At 43.4% G+C, this 17,976-nt stretch overlaps 1 long non-coding RNA gene across 1 annotated transcript; it reads left to right on the forward strand.

The window, feature by feature from the left end:
* The first annotated feature begins 460 nt into the window (after nucleotides 1-460).
* On the forward strand, nucleotides 461-17,332 carry LOC115412291 (uncharacterized). The gene is made up of 3 exons (XR_003934323.1): nucleotides 461-701; nucleotides 3,504-3,508; nucleotides 17,125-17,332. It is a non-coding gene; the product is annotated as an uncharacterized LOC115412291 (long non-coding RNA).
* Nucleotides 17,333-17,976: the final 644 nt, after the last annotated feature.

Consider the following 17,976-nt stretch of genomic DNA (forward strand, 5'->3'; position numbering starts at 1 on the left):
GTGTTGTTGTGGGTCCACAGACTCTGTCAGACTGGTCCATGGTTCCAGTCTGTGTTCAGGCAGACTGGAGGTCCGGTCCAACCAGTCCTGGTCCTCAGTGTGTGAAGAGGATTTGGACCTTAACGATACCCAGGTGGTCTGCAGCGAGCTGGGCTGTGGGGCTCCTGGGCTCCTCCAGGGGGGGCTCTATGGAGAGGGGGAGGCTCCAGTCTGGACCAGTGAGCTCCAGTGTGAAGGAAATGAGTCTGTGGTCCTGGACTGTAGAAGGTCCAGCTCAGCTGGGAAGACCTGCTCACCTGGAACAGCTGCTGGACTCACCTGTACAGGTACCAAGGGGGCGTGGCTTTCATATGATAGTGTGTTCCTTTGACTCATGTCTTTGTGTCTCTGCTCAGATCCAGGTGGGGTCAGGTTGGTGGGACAGCCGAGCCGCTGTGCTGGTACTTTGGAGATCCAACACCAGGGACACTGGAGACCAGTAGAAGACCAGTATAAAGACTGGGACCTGAAGTCTGGATCTGCTGTGTGTCAACATCTGGACTGTGGATCAGCTGTTTCAGTCAACACAACAGATGATTCTACAGACAGACCTGTGTGGTCGGTCTCAGTTCGTTGTGTAAAGCTGACATCTGGACTGAGGGACTGTGTTGGACTAGATGGTTCCTATAATCTCTCCTCTGCTGTGGACGTGGTGTGTTCAGGTACAAATGGGCACAAACTGTGTCTGAACTGAATTCTCAGTGACCAGATGGTTCTGACTCTGACGTTTAAAGTTCCATCTAATGAATCTGTTCATTTCATCAGTTGATTATTTTGTCTCAGTTCATTGTTTTTTCTGTCAAATGTGTCAAATATTGACCTTTGACCTTTGGAACGTCCAGATCCCAAATGAACGTCTTCATTTGGACCAGATGAGGCTGAAAACACAAACAGATTTACCATTAGTCTCATTTAGGACAAAAGTACCAAATGTTGACATGTGAGACTCTCAATCCACCACATGATCGTCATTTTTTTTACCCATAATGCAGTGGTTCCCAACCTTTTTTGGCTCCTGACCCCATTTTAACATCACAAACTTCTGGCGACCCCAGACATTCAAAACTGAGACTTTTTTTTTTTTTTTTTTGCTAAAATTCATTTGTTTTTGATCATGTAATTGTTTGCTATACTATGTTGCAAATAAACATTAATTTTAGAGGACATTTAGTCTATATATTGTATATTATTATGGACAGAGGCAGTAAATCCAGGTGTAGATTACTGCACAAAGGGAAAATTGGATTTTCCTTGGTCAGGATATGTACAGTCAGTCCATCTTGGATTTACAAGGAGGACAATTAATACTGAACAAACAAGAACTGAAACTATGAATTATGAAAGAGCTGCAGCATCTGAAACTGACCACAATGAACATTTGACACAGAAACAGAACCACAGTGCTGCAGTTTCAGTTTGTCTGTTATGGATTGGGATTGTCTCTGTCAACCCAACATACATTTTTTTTTTAGTGCTGGGCAGTGATTAAAATTTCTCATAGAAATTAATCGCATGGATTTCTGCGATTAATCGCAATTAATCGCATAGTTATATTGGGGGAGTTGCCGGCATCAACAGCGTGTATTTCCTTTCAGTGATATTTCAGACTTGAAGTACTCCGCTGATAAAAATAATTCCACATGTCAGTGCTTCCAAATAACTTTGTCCTTCTCAACCCCACCATCTGAAGATATTTAAAATGAAAATTTCCATGGAACAGACTGGTACTTTTCTCCATGTTTATGTCCACACCAGTTTATTTCTGCTTGTGAGTGATTGACAGGAGTCTTAGTCCCACTAATCAGTACTAATACTAATAAGCCCAATAATATGTGATGTTCAGTTGTTCAAAGTAAACAAAGGGGGCCCTCTAGTGGTCGGAATAAGTTTCACTAATATATGTTTTGTCCTTTCGGTGTTCCCGTAGTCAGTTCGGACATAAGAAGGAACTAACAGACACGTTTCTTTCACTCTGTTTGTATGGCCCCAAAAACGTTTGCCTGTGAGTATTTTATGTTCAGTTTTTGGAAGAATGAATAGTATCAAATATCTCTGATGTGAACCTTTGTTGCTGGATAAAAACATGTTGTAAATCTTAAGTTAATCTGTAAATACTAATCATTAGCGTCTATGGATTTTCCCTTTCAAGATAGCATCGAGCTAATCACATCGTAAATAAGTAAAGGTTTGTTCAAAGGCTGGCATATTCTACCTAAACACAACCAATGAATTTACATAAACTTAGCATGAGCCTGCATAAAGAATTAGCAACCCATCTCCGACTGCTAGCATAAACAAATTAGGTTGAACATGTTAATAACACATTGTAATAAACACATCCAAAATAACATCATAAACATGTTTCTAACGGCACGTTTGCATGTGAAATTATTTAGCAAACAGCAGAATGATTGATACATGCAGGCGGTGAACTGCAGGAGATAAGTTTGATTCAGCATTACTCGGAAAGTTCGCTCACTTTTCTCCTCTCAGACACTGGCGCTTGGTTCTACAGTGCATGTGGAGCGCCAAAATAAAAGCATGAGTTTTAAAATAAGAGTCTATATGTATAAATGAAGTAAGACTTGCTTGAAAGGCAGAAAAATAATCAAAAACGATTAACGGGAGATTAAAAAAAATGTTGGCGTTATTTAATGAATACGTTAACGCAGTAATAACCTGTGAACTTGCCCAGCCCTAATTTTTTTTTTATTAAGTAAGTTAGTAGTTTGGTTTTTTGTTATCAATTACGAGAAATTTCAGGTGACCCCATTTGAATTCCAGGCGACCCCATGTGGGGTCCCCACCCCAAGGTTAAAAACTGTGCCATAATGCCTTTGAAGGTCAGCTGTGCTCTAAATGACCCATTCCTCATGTTTTCATTGGTCAGTGTTCATCCCATCCCAAACTTCTGTGGATCAGATCCATCTGTGTCTCTGAGGAGGATGGATTCTCTGACTGCTTGTTTGTGCTCATGTGTGCTGCTTGGTCCAATCATGTCTCTGTGTGTGGACAGATCTGCTGCCTCAGCCCAACATCTCCCTGTCTGACGGGGTCTTTGAGGTCTACCAGCAGGGGTTCCGGGTGCTGGTGGGCTCCGACTTCACCGTCACGTGCTCCGTCCGACCACAGTACCCAGGAGGCTCCTTCCAGCTGATCTCCGACGCCAAGAAGCCGCTGAACCTCACCCTGCCGGCCGTCAATCACTCCGCCCACTTCCTGTTGTCTGCCATGGGCTACGCCCACCGAGGGAACTACACATGTGTTTATCACATGGACGTTTATAACCGCAGCTTCTCGTCGTCTCAGAGCCCCGCCCTCTATCTCACTGTCGGAGGTAACACCAGGACAAACACACACAAAACACCCACAATGCATCAGTAACAGTCACATGACCATGTTCCACAACATTCCCAGTGAGCAGAGTGAACAGGTGTGAGCAGAACCACGATGGTAGAACTGAGATCAGGTAAAGCCGGTCCAGTTGAACCTGTCAGAGACTGGGCTGAACCAACAAACACTCCTTTAATCTGAGCTCAGTTCAAAGCACAGCTGAGTTTAAACCCAGGTTTAAAGCCAGTCCATCCAGTTGAACGTGAAGCCCAGTTAGTGTCCACAGTTCAAGGTGCATCTGTACATGTGTGTGTGTGGTACACATGTCCAGGGTCTAGAGGGGGTCCACTGGTATCAGTCAGTCTAGGAGCTGCAGCAGATGGAGGTCTGGACCAACACAGTTGGACACATGCACTGGAGTCCAATCTGTCCAATAGGACCAGTCCACTTCAACAACATCAACCAACACTTTGAAGTCAACTTCAGCTCAGAACTCAACTCATGGAATCTACAAACCAGTCCCACTAAAACCTGTGGGTCTGAGTCTGAAGGTCTACAATGTCCACAGATTCAAGTCCAACCCAAACTGGTCTGGATCGGACCAGTTGGAGACACTGGTCCTGTTTTTTTCCATCTGTCTGGTGTGTCCACAGAGACACATTCAGTCTGAAAAACACAAACGTCTGAACCAGGATTTTATTAGAACTAGTTCAGATCTGTCCAGTGGAGAATTACTGCACTGACCCATGGGTTTGAGCTGCAACAAGCAATTTAAGACCAACTGAGACAACCAGCAACTTCTACTGTCTGAAACAAGTGTGAGATAAAACATGTCCTGTGGTCGTGGAACAGATGGAACTGTTTCAGAGGTGTCTTCCTTTGGTCGGTTCCTTCACGATCCAATCAACTGCCAGGATGAACAGAATTCTTGTGCTCCTCCTGTCTGTACGTGGACAGGTTGTGACAGTTGTCCTTTCTGGGCAGTTGGTTCCTGGTCCATGGCCTTCACAACGTTGACTCGTTTCTCCGGTATTCCGTAGTGTCTCCTGAGTTTCCAGAGTGTTGGAGCGGTTTGTGTCATCAAATGCTTTTTGACAGTGGTTGAAGTGGACTAATCCAGGCAGGTTCCACTCTACAGACTGTTCCACCATGATCCGCTGGGTGCTCTGGGATCAACACCTGACCTGTTCTGGTCAAATCCAGCCTGGTTGAACCCAGCTGGTCCTCTGCTGCTGGTTTGATCCTCTCTGATATAGTTCTAGTGAAAATCAGTCCAGGTGTGGACTAGATTGTTCTGCCTCTGGAGTCGTTCCTTTTGCTCTGGTCTGCCTTCTTTGGGAACTTGTCCAGGTGTCCTTCCTTCCTTCCTTCCTTCCTTCCTTCCTTCCTTCCTTCCTTTGGTATTTCTTCATTGTCTTCAAACACATGTTCCATGGGCGTTGTTTTAAAGGTTGTTTCTCTTGTGTTTCAGACTTGGTGACAAATCTGATCATCAGGGTGGTGGTCCTGGTCTCGGCTCTGCTCATATTTGATCTTTGCCTCTTCTTCTTCTATAAGGTACGTTCACATCTGTCCTCAGTGGATCCATTGGACTTCAGACTGAGTCACACACAGGAGTCTGAACTGGACATGTGTGCTGCCATGTTTTTTCCAGGTCTCCGTGAAGCGGATCCGAATGAAGGCGGAGACAAACACGATGAGAGTTGTGGAAGAAACATCCCATTTGTAGAGTCCCAGTTGTTCAGTGTGAGTCCAGCTGATATTTGGATCGGATCAACAGTTTCACAGCTGAACCAATAAACGCCTTCATTCTGTTCGGATGCTTCACCATCCATCAACGTCTCAGCTTCTATTCACAGAGTTTATACGCATGTAAATACCACTTCATTCTGATCATATTCTGACTTGTTTTTGAAAATAGTTTTTACTCAGAATAGTCCAAAGAGTTCTTCACTCTGTGTATGATGCTTTTATTCAAACAGTAGAACAACATTTATACTGAAATATGACTTTTTATGTGTAAAAAAAAAAAAGAAAAAATAGACTTTGATTCCCTGGGCGTGATCCTAAACCTCCATCCATGACTGAAGAGTTGAATTGTGGGTAAATGTCCAAAGCCACATCCAGATGAGGTTCCATTTCATCAGGTCCAACATGAACCAGAGTTTTTGGTGCTTTGAGTGGAACACAGTTTTCTGTCCTACATTCATTGTTCAGTCTGAATGTTTCTTGTGTTTTGTTTGTGTGGTTCATATTTACTCTGCCGTCTGTGAACAAACTCCTGGTTTTGACTGTAGATTGATGCTTCCTGTGGAAATTCCACCATTTGTCCAATTGTGGACTGAACGGAAACGCCAGCGTTTGTCCAACGACGGACCGACCTGCTGAGATTAGATCTGATCAATCTGTCACCACTTGGAAATGGAAACGGAGAAAAGCTTCTGTTTGTGTTTGATTGGAGTTTTATTGGATCTGTGAGTCAATAAAAGTCTGTAATAAATGAATCTGATCATTTCAATCAAAACAGGATTCGATTGGACAGTTGTTGTTTGATTGACACAGTTTTGACATTGATTTGATTGATGGTGGTGATAACAGACATCTAAGTCTAAATAATCCAGACTGAAAGGGTCAATGAAATCCCATTCCTTGGAGTAACTTTACACAAGAAGTGAAGTTGGAAGACCCAGAAACCACATTAAAGTTCAAATATCAGAATATTAGGAATTATTGGGAAAGTCAGAGAACTACTGAGCACATGTCCCTTCTATCTGCTGTATTTTTATCTGCTGTATGTCTTGTATTTCTATGTGTTCTGTTTCTATCTGCTGTACTTTTATGTTGTATTTCTATGTGTTGTATTTCCATCTGCTGTATTTCTATCTGCTGTATTTCTATCTGCTGTATGTCTGTTGTATTTCTAAGTGTTCTGTTTCTATCTGCTGTACTTCTATGTTGTATTTCTATCTCATGTATTTCTCTTTGTTGTATTTCTATGTCTTCAATTTCTATCTTCTGTACTTATGTTGTATTTCTATGTGTTGTGCTTCTATCTGTTGTATTTCTGTCTGTTGTATTTCTATCTGCTCTAAGTCTTTCTGTTGTATTTCTGTTGTATTCCTATCTGTTGTTTTTCTATCTGCTGTATTTCTATCTGTTGCTTTTCTATCTGTTGTATTTCTATCTTCTGTATTTCTCTCTGTTGTATTTCTATCTGTTGTATTTCTACCTGTTGTATTTCTGTCTGTTGTATTTCTGTCTGTTGTATTTCTACCTGTTGTATTTCTACCTGCTGTATTTCTATCTGCTGTATTTCTATCTGCTGTATTTCTATCTGCTGTATTTCTCACATGTTCTGTCCAGATGACCATGGTGCTTTACCTCAGATCATAGAATATGATAGAATAGAATAGGATTTGACATAATAGGATCTGAACTTATTCACTAAATTGTCCTTCACTTCTGTTTCTGATTGTTCTATTTTCTATTAGTAATAAACAGATTTTGTTCAGTAGTCAGAGTTAACGTCCTGTAAAAATGATTGACACACAGCTCCTGACCTATGAGCTGTTGTAAATGGGCTCATTGTCCCTCCCCTTTTCTCTGGAACCTTCCGTTCTTGTCAGTTCCTCTTCCTTTCTCCAGGAGCTCTTGAACTCAGCAGGACGGACCGAGACGGAGAAAAGAGCCACAAAGAAAGGAGAGAAAAGTCCAACAGGTCAAATCTACCAGTCAGCTCCACCTGGAAAATGGGCGTCGGCACTGACACAACTCCTTTTTCAGATTCTTATCGAGCGCTTTGCTGGATTTTCCTCCATCGTGAAGCCCAGACTTCAGCGTGACCCGTGAAGGTCAGTTCAGAAATCTGCTCAGAGTGAACTCCAACATGTTTCACTGGAAATATTATTGGATTAATTTATGCTCTGAAATGAAGACAAAGGTTCAGAAAGTCAGGATTTTTTCCTCCTCTTCATGGACTTTTCTTAGTTGAAGAAATCCGAGGCTTTGAAGCGCCGCCATTTTGTGCCTCCTCTTTATCCTCCATTTTGTGCCTCCTCGTTATCCTCCATTTTGTGCCTCCTCTTTCTCCTCCATTTTGTGCCTCCTCTTTATCCTCCATTTTGTGCCTCTACTTTATCCTCCATTTTGTGCCTCCTCTTTATCCTCCATTTTGTGCCTCCTCTTTATCCTCCATTTTGTGCCTCCTCTTTCTCCTCCATTTTGTGCCTCCTCTTTCTCCTCCATTTTGTGCCTCCTCTTTCTCCTCCATTTTGTGCCTCCTCTTTCTCCCTGGTGTGAATTGGTGAGTGAACTGTTCCTCAGACTGAACGGTTACTCCTGTTTTTCATGGAAAACATGTTTTCTCAGACAAGTGATTGAAATGTGAATGTATTTTATTATTTTTACTGTTTTCTAGTGAATTGTTACTTGTGCTTAACAGTCACACATATTGTGCACATAATTTGAAGTATTTTCTCTGTAAAACAGATCTTTTCCTATTGACTACACACTGGACGGCAAACCGGCTAATATGGAATTTAAACTGAACGTTCTTGTTTTTTGTTTGTTTTTGAACCCTGCTTTCCATGTCCAGTGGTCACACACAACAGTTCCATCCATGGTTTCAGCTGGTTCCAGACAGAGCCTGGATCTGATGGAGCTGATATTACAGATAGAACAGGCTCTGTTTGTGTCCAGAGCACATTAGCTCCTCCAAACGCTAGCTAGGTGGTAGACTGGGTTAACTACTATGAGCCACTCTGTTCCAGTGGCTGTCATCAGTACCTTCAATATTAGCTCTGTTGTTGTAGTGGCTGCCTTTGGACCAGCTCCACTATGTTCTATAAATACTGTTATTGTCATTATGCTGTGCCATATGTTGGGATGGAACGATTACCGGTATAACGGTAAACCGCAGTAAAATAAGAGATGGTTAATATTACCATTTAAATTCTAATTCTCATGATAACTGTGTTTGATTAGCGCACTTTTAGAGGAAAAAACCCTATGTAAAGATCTGCTTTCATGTCCAATATTAGAGTATAGCTTTAATTTATTACAATTTTAATTGTATATTCCTAATATTTGGAACCAATATTCACTTTTTAAGTCTTTGCAAAAGTTCGTTAAGCATCTGTGTGTTATTTATGCAATAGAGTATATACATTTTTCAAATTGGATTTATAATTTTTTTTTTTGTTTGTTTTTTGTCCTTTTATATTTTTATAGTCAGTTAAAGTGAAAAATTAATAGGCAGATGAGATAGATGAAGTTGTGTTGAAAAAACAGATCCCAAACATGGGTATAGTAAACATTTCTATATATAGTATATAAAGGCAAAATCAGAAGTACTCAAAAACGGCCAAAATAGGCTCAGACCCCTAAGGGTAATATTTGAATATTTCTGCAACAGAAGGTAAGTTGTGCCTGTTATTATTATTATTATTATTATTATTATTATTATTATTATTTTATTATTTATTTATTTATTTATTTTCAAAATACAACTTGGTTAAATTGTTTCAGTGTGTGTATTAGTACTTTTTGAACATTTTCAGCACAATTTCAACAATACCGGGATCATAATCATAACCGTGATAATTTTTGTCACTGTAACTGTGATACGAAATTTTCATATTGTTACATCCCTAGCCATATGTTCTAGTGGTCAAACTGTACATATGACTGTGTGTAGATAGGAGAAAGGCAGACACTTCAACAGCAGAGCTAATACTGTAGGATACTGATGACACACACTAACATTATTACACAGTGTTAGTGAATTAGAGCTGCTTTTGGTTCCAGTGTATTTAAGGTTTGTTTTTTTTGTTTTTTTTGTTTTTTTTTTAACTTTTTTTATAGAACTTTTCAACATTTATAGAACTTTTCATTTCACAAGTATAACATTTATAATTTCAAGCAACGTATTCATAATACAAAGACTGACACTGGACATGATAAACAAACAGAACCCAAGGGAAAAAAAGGCAATACAAACAAGACACGCATAAAGACAGTGCATTCTGGTACCGTTAAAGGAGGGAAGAAAATAAATAAATAAATAAATAAAACAGGTCAATAACAATATAAACACCTAAAATGTTCTTAAAGTTCCAGGCCAGGCAATATATTCACACAGTGTAACAGAGGCTCCCATATTTAGTCAAATTTATTGATAGTTATTTAGGGTGCACCTAATTTTTTCTAACTTTCTATTAAGCATGATGTCTCTAATCCATTGATCGTGTGTTGGAGGTGATGAGTCCTTCCATTTGAACAGAATGGTACACCTAGCTAGTAAAGATGCAAAGGCCACAACTTTTTGTAGGTTAGCTGAAGGAACTGAGTCATCCGTGCACAGTCTATGTGAGTTTGGATGGCATGCTGGGGAAACATGTTCAAAACATACACAGCTAGCTAGCTAACGTTAGCTGTATCTTTCCTTTACCATTATGAGATCCATTCCTCTGCCGTGAGCGCAGTACAGCCACTGGGTAATCTAAGCTGAGACTAAGAACTGGGCTCATCCAGACTTTAGTCTGCTTTTAGATCACACCTGTGTATGGGGACACTCCATTTAGAACAGAATGGGACAGATGGTGTGCTTTAAACTCCGGTAGACTGGAGGATTTTGCTAGATCCGTAAACACATCAGGAGGCAGAAGGTATGGGTCTGTAGCTAGCCCTGCTATCGCTAGCTTCTCCAAATAGCGTTCTTTGTGCCGTCCAGTAAGGTGAGTCCCTTCGCAGGACAACTCCAAAACTTTATTTTCAGTGCTGTAGACAGAATCCGTCGCTCATTGGTTTGTTTGTTGTGTTGCTTTTACCGTCCACCATGGAACTGAACCCCTAGTCACGTGATAACTGTGACGTCGGTGCAAAGGGTCAATAAGTAATCCAAATGTGATGTTGTTTTATTGTTCTGCTGCATTTTCTAGCAGTGCCTTAAAGAAAAAAAAACTGATTTAACATGTGAATGTAATGGTATTCACAGTCCTGTTACAGAAGTGCATTAGACAGTAATAGTACATGAGTGTGTTTTCCACTGTTTTAGTTTCATCTGTTGTCATGTAATATGTTACAACATGTAAAGTTAGTCAGATAGATTGTGAAAATTGAATGTTAGATAACTTATGATGTTTTATCACACTGTCTTTCGACAGGTCAGGTTTTTTTTATTCTATCCATCTTTGAACTTCCATGGTTACTTCGTTGGATCATTGGACAGTTGATGGCGAGCCAAATCCGGTAGACGATCTGTGATCCTGCTACTGCACGGTGTGTGTGGTAGGAACACTGCAACTAAACCCTTTGACATCATCTGACACCAACTGCCTCTGCCAACACACACACACACACACACACACTCCTGGAACTTTTCCACATTCAACTGGACTCTTCAGACTTTCTACATTTACACGTTCAAACACAGGAAGTGGACTTGGTGTGGGTTTTGTGTCCTTTTGGAGCCATTCCCTTCAGAATAAGGTTTTGTGTTGAAAGTGACTGATTTTCTCTGATCCATGAAATGTTTATTGAATTTACATGTGAATTGTGATTTCAGTCAGGAGTGACCTTGTGTATGTTTAGATTTAGATCGGGTGCACCCAGGTAAGAGAACTGGAACCACTGTGATTGTGAAAACAGCTGTTACTGAGAACTGTTGGAACCAAAAGAGAGAGAACTTTTATTTCAGATTTATTTATTTATTTATTTTTTTTAAATAATTTTTTCTAAAAACACAAGCCGACATTTATAAAGTTCATCCTTCGTCTGAGTCTCATTCAACTTCCACCTCCTGTGAAGCAGCCGTTCCTTCTGGTCCAAACTCCTCAAATTCTCTATACTAATCTGTAAGTGTGTATCAGCTCTAATCTGACATCCTCAGAGCATTGAGTGTGCTCCACACTCTGTACAGTCGTGTGTGTACATAAGGTGATGGCGCTGCAGCGGGCCGGCTGCTCTACAGGAACCCAGAGCCCAAGAGCACGTCAAAAAGTCACAGATACAGTGAAACTCGAATGAAGCACTCAGGAAATACAAAACAATAATGACAACCAATCACTGATGGAATAGGGCGGGCTGTAGGCTGTCCATCCAATCACAAATAAGACCCAATAGTAGTGGAGTCTGTTGGATAAACGTTTTCCCTGAACTTTGGATTGGGGGGGGCAAGACAGACAATTGGGTGGGCTGAGCCCAGCCCCGCCCATGCCTACCGCTGGCCTCAGTCTAAACCAACTTTACTGCTTCACTTCCTGTTTGTCACAGCCGCTGCTGATTCCAGCTCTGTGATTGGTTCCACAGTCTGTCCATCAGCTGCTGTTACACAATCCACTGACAGAACCTGTTCAACTCAACATTTAGATTCAAATGATTAATATATGAGTTTAATAACTACAGATCAGCTCTGGATCAATGGGTTTTTAATTCAACCATCAAACACAAACTGAACAATAATCAGTTTAATTCAGTCTGAGTCGATTTCAGTCGATTCATTCATGATTCCTCCAGTTTGACTGATCCTGCTCAACCTAAATGTGTCAGTTTCATCTTGTGGTGGTTCATCTGCTGCTGTTCAATCATGTCATATATTTGTATTTGAACCTTCATCTGTGTCTCATGTGCTGCTTTGGTATTTAGACGCCGTTTGTCAAAGTCAAAGCACAAACACAGTTCAGACAGATTTGGATCCAACCTGATCAGCCTCAGTTTCCTGTTTGGTTCCTAATGTGGACATGTTTGAGTTCTAATCCCAGTCTTGTCCTGTTTTCATGGCTGTCCTTTGTGTTTTTCCTGCAGGGCTCCTGTCTGAAAACAACAGCACTTCAACAGGTAAGAAATGCAGGAAGGAGGGATGTGAACTGGGCTGAAGCTGAACATCCTGGTTCAGGTGGTTTTCATCTGAACAAACTGGAGCCAATGCAGAGGATTCAGGAAGGATGGGTTTACAGAAGCTCCACTGAGCACGCTCAGCTCCTGTTCCTGACATTTGGACAAGTGTGGCTTTAAAGATCCACAAGTGAAGGAAACACTGACAAACAGGAGCAGACTGACCATTCAATTCACTGACTGAATGAATGAGGGATGAACTGAGTCCGTTTGGACACAAAATCTGTCAGTGGGACTGAAAACACTGTTCACACATGGAAACCACATGTGCTCAAGAATCCAGTCCATGTGGTCCACATGGGCTGGTGTGGTTCTGGACTGGACTCTGACTGGTCTGTCTTATTTCTACAGAGTCTGTCCACTTCAGGTTGGTGGGAGGAGCCAGTCGTTGTCATGGTGACCTGGAGATGAAACAACAGGATGGAAACTGGAAACCAGTGGAAGGGTTATACTGGTACAGGAAGTTAGGAAACAGAGTTTGTGCAGAACTGGACTGTGGATCTGCAGTTTCACTGAGAGAAAGATATAAGCATTCAGATGTAGAAAGTTGGTGGATCAGATCAGACTGTGATGAATCTGAACTGAGCAACTGTTTTAGACCTGATGCATATCTCTCTTCATCCCTGGAGCTGAATTGTTCAGGTAAGAGCATTAACACTGAACCCTAACCCTTCCACTGTCACTGTGGGCTCCAGACTCTGTGGACTCTCAGATCCTGGTCGGTCCAAGACTTCAACTCAGATTTAAAGTGAACTCACACAAACTGATCAATACAATCAATCAATCAATAATATCCACGTCCACAAACAAACAGCTGATGAACATCATGTCACACAGAAGAAACAAACACAAACACATATGAATGTGAGTCCACTACAGTCCAGTAAAATCCACTATATAGTCCAACCCCCAGACCCTTGTCTCCTCCAGTCCACTACAGTCCACTTCAGACTCTAGTCTTATTCCAGTCTGCTTCCATCTGTGTCCACAGACTCTGTCAGACTGGTCCATGGGTCCAGTGTGTGTTCAGGCAGACTGGAGGTCCGGTCTAACCAGTCCAGGTCCTGGTCCTCAGTGTGTGAAGGACACTTGGACCTTCCTGGTGCCCAGGTGGTCTGTAGGGAGCTGGGCTGTGGGGCTCCTGGGCTCCTCCAGGGGGCGCTCTCTGGAGCAGCGGAGGCTCCTGTGGGGCAGATGTTCACCTGTGAAGGCCATGAGTCTGCTCTGCTGGACTGTGGAAGCTCAGGGGCACAGACCTGCTCATCTGGAACAGCTGTGGACCTTACCTGCACAGGTGGGCGGAGCTTTGACTGACACCAGCTGACATCAGTTCACTCACTTTGAGCTCATTTATCTGTCACTTGTATTTGATCAGATCCTGATGATGTCAGACTGGTGGGAGGAGCCAGTCGCTGTAACGGTGAAGTACAGATCAAACATCATGGAGTATGGAGAGATGTGGGATATGGTCCTTCTTATGACCGTTGGACCCTGAAGGCAGCAGATGTCATATGTCGTCGACTGGACTGTGGATCTGCTGTTTCTGTGAGAGGATCTGGTTCATCTGGTCTTAAGTGGTCCATCAACTCCGACTGTCTTCTCTCTACATCTGCACTGATGGACTGTATGAGAACAGATGCATGGCCCTCTCGCTCCATCCTGTCCCTCACCTGTTCAGGTAAGTCTACTGATGATGGTCCTGGTTCTGTCCCAGTTCTTCCATGAGTCCATTCAGGTGTGTTTTATCTGAGCTGGGTCAAACCAAACCCAGTCAGACCAGGTCCACACATTGGACAGTTGGACTGAACCATCAAACACATGCAGCTGAATTCAGTTCCAGTCCATGAACGTGGTCACATGACTCTGCTTTCCAACAGGCTGTTGAACAGCTCAGAAGGACTGAGTCCATTAGTTTGAACTGGACTTTGTGTTGGTCCATGTGCTCTTTTTCCAGCTCTATGTGGGTCTGCTGGACTCTGAGGACACCATGGAAACATCACTGACACTAAAGCATGTCCTTAAATGCAGATGTTTGACATGAGCCACATGTTTCCAGTGGTCTGAGATGAACCAGTGCACAGGTCACTGATCAAACCCACTGCATTATGGTGCATTCACTGACCACTGGGATTGTGTGTGTGCCTTTGAACAGACCCCACTCACACATACTGAATGTTCAGTCTGACTTCAGAATGACTGTGTGTCCACCAGCGCTGACGTTCAACTAACTCTAACCTGTGACTGAGGATCCACAGAGTGGACCTGAGGCCTGTTTGAGTCCAGTCTGAATGTAGACAGCGCCCTCTGTTGGAATCCAGGTCAACAACAGCACACACTCACTGTGTCCTTCAGCTCCACATTCAACACTAAAGGGCCTTTTATTGGTGTGTTCTGTGTTCTGCTGTTTTCTTTGAGGACGTTGTGTCTCTGCTTGAACTGGTCCATGAGTCCTGTTTAGTTCCTGTGTCACTAATGACTGACAGGAGGCTTTGACAGAGTCCACCCTCACACTGCCGTCTGTCCAGGGCCTTTTGTGTCTTTAAACATGTGTGTGTGTTGTTGTGGGTCCACAGACTCTGTCAGACTGGTCCATGGTTCCAGTCTGTGTTCAGGCAGACTGGAGGTCCGGTCCAACCAGTCCTGGTCCTCGGCGTGTGAAGAGGATTTGGATCTTAACGACGCCCAGGTGGTCTGTAGGGAGCTGGGCTGTGGGGCTCCTGGGCTCCTCCAGGGGGGGCTCTATGGAGAGGGGGAGGCTCCAGTCTGGACCAGTGAGCTCCAGTGTGAAGGAAATGAGTCTGCTGTCCTGGACTGTAGAAGGTCCAGCTCAGCTGGGAAGACCTGCTCACCTGGAACAGCTGCTGGACTCACCTGTACAGGTACCAAGGGGGCGTGGCTTTCATATGACAGACTTTTACAGGTACCAAGGGGGCGTGGCTTTCATATGACAGTGTGTTCCTTTGACTCATGTCTTTGTGTCTCTGCTCAGATCCAGGTGGGGTCAGGTTGGTGGGACAGCCGAGCCGCTGTGCTGGTACTTTGGAGATCCAACACCAGGGACACTGGAGACCAGTAGTAGACCGCTTTAAACACTGGGACCTGAAGTCTGGATCTGCTGTGTGTCAACATGTGGACTGTGGATCAGCTGTTTCAGTCAACACAACAGATGATTCTACATACAGACCTGTGTGGGGGGTCTCAGTTCCTTGTGTAAAGCTGACATCTGGACTGAGGGACTGTGTTAAAGTATATGATTCCTACAATCATTCATCTGGTGTGGACGTGGTGTGTTCAGGTACAAACGGACACAAACTGTGTCTTCACTAGGGCTGCACGATTCTGGCAAAAATGTGATTCACGATTCTTTTGCTTAGAATTGAGATAATGATTCTCTGGCACGATTTTTTTCACAAAATGTTTATTGCACCGCTGTCAAAGAAAATAAGTTCTTTTACCTCTGATTTGTGTCTTTCATATCACTCTGCAGTAGTCCAGTCACTTATGCAGTGTTTGCTGTTGAATTAATCTGTTGGTGTGGCTGTGTGTAATGGGGGGGGGGTTTGCATGTGTGCGGTTCGGTCAGTGGGGGGGGGGGGGGCTCGGCCAGACGCGTGTAGTTCGGCCGGGGGGGTTTGAAGGTCTGTGCATTTCAGCCGGTTACCTGCGCGTGTGTTGGTTTCTGTCCTACTTATACTATGGGGGTACGGGGCGGTGTGGTCCGTACCCCCACAGAAGTGAAAGTAAAACTTTATACTCATTTCCTGTTTCCCTGCACTAATGGTCCCAGGTTGCTAAGCGACATCAGCTGATCTGTGAAAGTTTGCAGCGCAAGTAAACTTCCCAGCCAGCACAATGGATTATTTTTAATATAAAATTTTTGTAGAGGGTGAGACTTTTGATTCTTGGTTAAAGGCCGAGTTATCGTCACCCGCAAAGAAAAGAAAAGGAAAATGAGAACAGTGCAGAGGTCAGAGAAGTGAAAATGAAAACACACAGAAAACAAGACCGACATGAGATTAACACTGATGAAAGTGAACCTTAACTGGGCAGGAGTTCAGGTGGGTGACTCCGGCCCCTCCCACTGGGGTTTTCATCCATTTCACTCTCTTTACCGCAGATGTTCCTCTGCTGTAATTCACTCTTTCTTCACTCAACTACAGCCGACAGCAGCAGGCTCATGTGTTGTGAAGATGCTTTACCATTAGTTGAGGGAGGAGGCAGCAGCAGTTCTGCGTTTGTGGGCATTTGTTTGAAATGCAGCCGTGAAATGAAATGCTTAAAATCGTCCACGTTTAGAATTGAAATCGCATTCATGTGTGAATCGAGATTGCGATCATTTAACGATTACTTGTGCAGCCCTAGTCTTCACTGAATTCTCAGTGACCAGATGGTTCTAACTCTGATGTTTAAAGTTACATCTAATGAATCTGTTCATTTCATCAGTTGATTATTTTGTCTCAGTTCATTGTTTTTTCTGTCAAATGTGTCAAATATTGACCTTTGACCTTTGGAACGTCCAGATCTCAAATGAACGTCTTCATTTGGACCAGATGAGGCTGAAAACACAAACAGATTTCCCATTAGTCTCATTTAGGACAAAAGGACCAAATGTTGACATGTGAGACTGTAAAACCACCACATGTGTGTCCTTTTTTCCCATAATGCCTTTGAAGGTCAGCTGTGCTCTAAATGACCCATTCCTCCTGTTTTCATTGGTCAGTGTTCATCCCATCCCAAACTCCTGTGGATCAGATCCATCTGTGTCTCTGAGGAGGATGGATTCTCTGACTGCTTGTTTGTGCTCATGTGTGCTGCTTGGTCCAATCATGTCTCTGTGTGTGGACAGATCTGCTGCCTCAGCCCAACATCTCCCTGTCTGACGGGGTCTTTGGGGTCTACCAGCAGGGGTTCTGGGTGCTGGTGGGCTCCGACTTCACCGTCACCTGCTCCGTCCGACCGCAGTACCCGGGAGGCTCCTTCCAGCTGATCTCCGACACCAAGAAGCCGCTGAACCTCACCCTGCCGGCCGTCAATCACTCCGCCCACTTTCTGTTGTCCTCCATGGGCTACGCCCACCGAGGGAACTACACATGTGTTTATCACGTGGACGTTTATAACTGCAGCTTCTCGTCGTCTCAGAGCCCCGCCCTCTATCTGACTGTGGGAGGTAACGTCAGGACAAACACACACAAAACACCCACAATGCATCAGTAACAGTCACATGACCATGTTCCACAACATTCCCAGTGAGCAGAGTGAACAGGTGTGAGCAGAACCACGATGATAGAACTGAGATCAGGTAAAGTCGGTCCAGTTGAACCTGTCAGAGACTGGGCTGAACCAACAAACACTCCTTTAATCTGAGCTCAGTTCAAAGCACAGCTGAGTTTAAACCCAGGTTTAAAGCCAGTCCATCCAGTTGAATGTGAAGCCCAGTTAGTGTCCACAGTTCAAGGTGCATCTGTACGTGTGTGTGTGGTCCACATGTCCAAGGTCTAGAGGGGGTCCGCTGGTATCAGTCAGTCTATGAGCTGTAGCAGATGGAGGTCTGGACCAACACAGTTGGACACATGCACTGGAGTCCAATCTGTCCAATAGGACCAGTCCACTTCAACAACATCAACCAACACTTTGAAGTCAACTTCAGCTCAGAACTCAACTCATGGAATCTCCAAACCAGTCCCACTAAAACCTGTGGGTCTGAGTCTGAAG

The sequence above is a fragment of the Sphaeramia orbicularis genome, chromosome 21 (assembly GCF_902148855.1).
Source record: "Sphaeramia orbicularis chromosome 21, fSphaOr1.1, whole genome shotgun sequence".
NCBI lineage: Eukaryota > Metazoa > Chordata > Actinopteri > Kurtiformes > Apogonidae > Sphaeramia > Sphaeramia orbicularis.